Raw genomic sequence first — 6,179 nt, forward strand, 5'->3', positions numbered from 1 at the left:
ATTACATGCTCTCCGCCGGTCTGTTTACGCTACTTTGTTCTGTGTGTCCTTGAGAGGAAGGATCATCACTTCTCAAGTTTACGTCCGGTATTCTAAACAGAGTTCATGTTATTCAGACAAAATATCATACAGTTAAATCATGATAACAAGATTTTATCAAATAAAGCTTCTTACGTTTCAGAGGAGACATAGTGACTTTCTGTCGATCGCAGGTCAGCTTCCTTCTCCCTGCGAAACAAGAAACAATTATTAGCAAAGAAAACACCCTAAAATCTGAAATATACACCCCAACAAGATATACCCCTATGCAGCAGAATTTTCATTGTTTTCCCTTAACAATTCATCTAGATCTTCACTTCCTATTTCAGATCTGTCAGTACATTCATAAAAGAACATGTTAACAAATATAATCATGATGATAGACAGTAATATAGCTTAAAAAGTACTGTACCCATGATAGGATTGATCTTGTTCAGGAGATGAATGCTCAACAACAACCTTTTTTCTTTTTGGATTGTGTCCTGGGTGGAAAAAATAAGTATGAATCAGAAATAAAAAATTAATTTTATCACAAAATATTATCCAAAGAAGTGCTTACTTTTTTGGTGTTCTCTGTGTCTTTTTTTTTTCTTTGCTTCTTCACCAGTGATGATTCTTCGCTTCTATAAGTTAATAAGAGACACTCTGTTAATACATGAAATCTTGATAATAAAGCCAAAAGAAAGGAGTAATAATTTCAGAACATTACTCATCAGTTGATTCAGATTCGGAATCAGAATCCTCTTGACTCTTCTTTCTTTTTTTGGAGTCCATTCTAGAAGGCAAACAATCATTATTTAAAATATACTAAAGATATAAAATACACCCAAATGAATGCACAAGATACACCCAAATGAATGAACAATATACACCCAACATAATAAACAAAATACACCCAACTTAATAAACAACATACACCCAACTTGATAAATAAAATACACCCAAATGGGTCAACAAAATACACCCAACTTGATAAAGAAAATACACCCAATTATGGTACTTACTTTTTTCCTTTTTTGCTGGGTTCTTTTCTTGGTGAATCCTCTGAGTCTTCTTGAGTCTCAGACTTAGAGGTAGAACTGTCACTATCAGTTGTTTCTGTCTCCGAAGACGATGTTGAACTTGCCTTCCATTTTTTTGTTTTTTTTATTTCTTGTTTTTTTTCTTTTTTCTCTATTTTTTTCATTTTCTCTCTTGTTTCCGCCATCTTTACAATCCCCTGAAACATTAGAAATTTTAGTTAGCAGCATTCAGGTAAATAAAATATACCCAACATATTATGTTCACTTACCATATTTTTCTCTATTTCCGCCCTCATTCTTTCGACCAACTGCTCCTTACTCCAGTTGGCAATCCAGAGTTTTGGAGGTCTTTCTGCCCTCTTCTTGTCTTTATTTTTAGAAAGATGAAAGTAAATTATCATCAGGACAAAGAGGCAACCATCAATTGCCTTTTTCTTTTTCTCCTTATAATCGGTTATGCCCTTGATGATAAAACTCAAAACATGTCCTCCCCAGTTTCGCTCTGTTATGGTGTCCATCTCAAAAATTGGGGCCAGGTGCACAGGTGAGATTTTGTTTATTGTCGTTGGTAAAAGGAATGCCATCTGTATATAGAGGATGAAAATCCTCTTGAACATTAGGCGATCCTGTTCATTACCAACGCCAATATCCATCATCTCATCTGTAAGATTTTTGAGGGTCTTACCCTAGAATCTTCTAAAAATTTCTTTATCATCCTCAGAAAGTTTCTTATAATTGACTTTCTGAGGAAATAGATCTTCTACAAAAAGGAAAACAACATAGTATGAAAATCAGTTCAAATACACCCAAGCATCAATTTAAATACACCCAAGCATCAGTTAATATACACCTATAATTTTTAGTGAGTTACCTGATGCGTTGATGCCAAGCGCATCACCTAGTGTTTTTGGTCTTATTTTAAAAGAACCGTATCCGGTTTTCAGTCTGTTCTCCCCTAATTTGAAGTTGTTAGTCAACTCCCTTAATACTTGGTGATGCACCCTTAGTGGCGGGATGTGCATCAAGCCACCGAATCCCAAATTCCTCACAATCGTTTTCTTCTCCTCACTCATGTTTCTGAATTTCTCACTTAACAAATGTGTTGCACACTTAAGGTCTTTGGTTTGCTGTAAACAAAAACAAAATTATAGTCAGATATATTTCTATTATATAAAACTGATTTCATCTAAGACATATATTCGTTCTTACATTTTTTCCAGCTTGGTTTCTCGTTGCCATTTTTTCTGAAATAAAAAATACACCCATAGATATCAGTAAGATATACCCATAGATATGAGTCAGATACACCCATAGATATCAGTAAGATACACCCATAGATATGATTCAAATACACCCATATATATCAGTCAGATATCACTCAAACATGCATTAATATACAAGGTCAAGCAACATTACAAGGTCAAGCAATATACACCCATGGACAAGCAAATATAAGAACAGTTGCAACTGCTGACTATTACAGTATATTAGTTCAGAAATATACACCCAACAATTTATGCCATATAAACCCAACAAATTACTCCATATACACCTACCAAACTACAGAATATACCCCCAAAAATCAGTTACCAGAAGAACTAGAACAAAAAGAACAGTAACACCTAGAAGAACTAAGAAGAACAGTGTAACATAGAACCAAGAATAACAGTAAAACCTAGAACAAGTAGAACATTATAAACTGTAAAATGAGACGTAGAACAAGAAGAACAGTAAAACGTACAACAAACGTAGAAGAACAGTAAAATCTAGTTCTTCGATTTCGAAATGTGAAAAATATACAGGATGACTAAAATAGTAACGTAACGTATATAACTTTGTTTTTTCTGGAGATTCTTGATCGAGAGTTCTATGTTGTGTTGATGGAATTTTTGAATCTTAGCGACGAGTTGTATATCTTCAGTTTCGAATGTTGCTCGAAAATGGAACGGTTGTGTTTTCTTTGAATGGCTTTGAGAAGTGGAAGAGTGCACCATTAAGGAGCGGTTTACGCGAAGTGCAACCGTTTGAGTGGAGCGCGTGTAAATGACGCTCCATTCAATGTAATTCACTACGCGTGTGGAAGGATTGTGGGCTGGGAGCTTATATGACTTGTAGGGTCTTTTTGCTTGTATGTGTAGCAGGCCCGTAATCTATAATACCAAGACCGATATAATTTTAAAAGATTTATATTCTCGTAATAGTATTACGGGTAAAATATTAGTTCTGTCTCTAATTTACGTCCATAATCTCGATCAAATTTTTTCTTAGGTGAGGAAAGAATATTTGGGTTTTTAGTGGTCCAAGATTCTTTATAAATCTTATCTATTAAAAATTTAAATCAACGGATGAAATTAAAACATTTTTATTATATAAAAGATAATTTTATAAATCATACTTATATTAAAATATTTAAAAAAAATTACTTAAAAATGTCTATTTCATCCTTCTTTTATGTTACCATCTAATTTTTTTTTAAAATTTATATGTGGCTAATTTTTTTTGTTATGGAAACAAAAATAGTGATAAAATAAAAAAAATGGGAGATAATTGTTTGCCAATTATTAGAAAAAGTTGATGGAGATAAATAAAATAGTGGAAGAGTGGAAGATAAATCATTTTAAATAATTCAACGTGTTAACATGTTTATTTTAAATGAACCGTATATCTTTATAATTATTTAAAATGGATTGTTTATCTTTTTTATTATTTAAAGGAAAAGTCTAGGGCCAGCAACTTTTTCAAATTCTGGTCAGCATGTAACCAGCAAGAAAAAGTGAGCCATTAGATAAAATTTCACACCAATAAAATCATTATTAATAGCTATTTAATGGCTACAAATACCAAAAGTTGCTAGCCCCATCGTCTATTTTCCTTATTATTTGAAACTTTCCATTTTTAAGAATTGGTCCAATTTAAATTATTAATATTTTTTATTATTTTTAAAAATTATATTTAATTATTTATAAATACATATATCTCGTTTATATTGTAAACGAGTTATATGCAAAATTATCTTCGTTTAGAGTGTAAATAAGATAAGAGAAGGATATTTATTTTGGTAAATATTTTTAAATTATTTATTTCAGTAATTATTATAATTATTTTATTTATTAAAATAAAAAATCTGCTGAAAAAAATAAAAAAAAAATAAAAAAATAAGTACAAAATAGTCATTTTAATTTTTACATTATATTTTATATATTTTTTTTAAAGACCACCAAAATCCTTATTTTAGGTTTCCCACCTAAGTCAATTCCTAATTCAACAAGGAGGCATTGTGTAATTTCTTTATTCTGTTGGCTAGGATATAGAATCTAAAATAGGGTGGCCAAAATATTTCAACACCATATACAAGTTTAATTGGCTAGCGGATTACCCTGAGCACTCTTCCTTCAAAAATCGCTATACCTGTAGCATATTATCCCGAGTACTCTTTCTTCGTAAATCGCTCTGTATCCTATTGCGATTTTATACAAGTTTAAAAGCATTACAGCACGTGAATTTCGTATAGGGTATTAAAATGGAAAGAAATAATTAGGCACCAAATTCTTATTTCCAGTTTAATTTATTAGGTATTAAACAAAATAAAATATTATTATCAGTTCAAATTAAATAAAAAATGTCTAATACTTAGTACTATAGCAAAAGAAAATAATTATTACATATCACGAAACCATAACATGAAACCACTCATCCCAAAGGCGTAACCTGACAGGACAATGTAACACTAATGGTCATATCTCTAATATTTTCTAAACTTCTATTGTATACATTGTACGCTTAGGTCATTGGCTCCCTATACTTATTCTTTTAAAAATCTTCACTAAAAAGAAAAACTATTCAATGAGCATCCTAAATTCTTTCATCTAACTTATCACTAATGCAAAGAGGATTCTGCTTTGCTAAAATATTGCGACCAATATCCTTAAAATTGAATTTACATTCATGAACTTCTGGATACCTATGCTTTCCACAAAATAAATCTCCACATCGACACTCAAACCCTGTTAATCCAACTTTTTTATTGCACCTCTTGCACCTTTTCTTTATCTCATTCTTCTTGTTGTTGTTAGAAATATCATCAACCGTTGCACCAAGGTCTTTGGTAAATCTTTCAAACACATCAGCTAATGGTGGTTCATCATGAGATTTGGTATCATCTAATAATAATGTTCCATTATTATTATTATTGCTTTCTGATTCAATGATGATGAAGGTTTCTTTGATGTGATCTTTGTAACACTTTGAGCAAAGATTGTTGTTGGCAGCAGAACCATAGAAACCGCAACCATTGACACAAAGCGGTGGATCCATGTCCTTTGAGAAGAAAAAATATAGCACTTTGCAAATTTTGAGAATAATAGAGAGTTATTTTTAATGTTGAAACTTGAAACTATTGGGTGACTAAGGAGGCTATTAAGATTAATTTATAGAGGAATGGGGGAATCGTAGATTTATAATTAGATAAGTTGGACATAAAATTTGAATTTGATTAATTTAATCTAATCTAATCAAATATCTTAGGGCTTGTTTGGGTGGACTTTTAAAAAAATATCTTTTTTCGAGTTATCTTTTTGTAAAAAATCTTATAAAAAAGTAAAAGTAATTTAATGTTTGGATATCTAATGTAAAAATATCTTTTTATTTATCAATTATGTTTGGATATAACAATATAAAAATATTTTTTTTGTTTATTTATTACATAAAAAATATCTTTTTTTAAAGAAAAAAGATATTTTAAAAAAAGAAGTAAATTGTAACTTTTTAAAAAAGATGTTTTTTTTTTTAATTTTTCTAGTGTTTTTATTTTTACTATTAGAAATTTACTTAATACATTAAAAATTAAAAAAATATTTTTTATTTTTTTATCAAAATAATGACATCCAAACAAATTCTTAATCTTTGACTCATGAATTGATGATTCGTATTTAGATTTGATTAACTACGTAAAAAATTATTTACACAGATTTAAAACATGCGCACTAAAATAAATATTTAATGTGTAAATAATAAAAAAATAATCTTCAATAAAAAAAAACTAAAGGAAAACTTTGATTATAAAATTATGTAATTGGTAAAATATTTTTTTAAGTATCATTATAAATTTAAGTATAAAAT

At 29.8% G+C, this 6,179-nt stretch overlaps 1 pseudogene; it reads right to left on the bottom strand.

Annotated features, from left to right (window-relative positions):
* Nucleotides 1–4,913: 4,913 nt before the first annotated feature.
* On the bottom strand, nucleotides 4,914–5,375 carry LOC107615041 (zinc finger A20 and AN1 domain-containing stress-associated protein 9 pseudogene; annotated as a pseudogene).
* Nucleotides 5,376–6,179: the final 804 nt, after the last annotated feature.

Source organism: Arachis ipaensis, chromosome B9 (assembly GCF_059453495.1).
Source record: "Arachis ipaensis isolate K30076 ecotype BB chromosome B9, ASM5945349v1, whole genome shotgun sequence".
NCBI classification, from domain to species: Eukaryota; Viridiplantae; Streptophyta; class Magnoliopsida; order Fabales; family Fabaceae; genus Arachis; species Arachis ipaensis.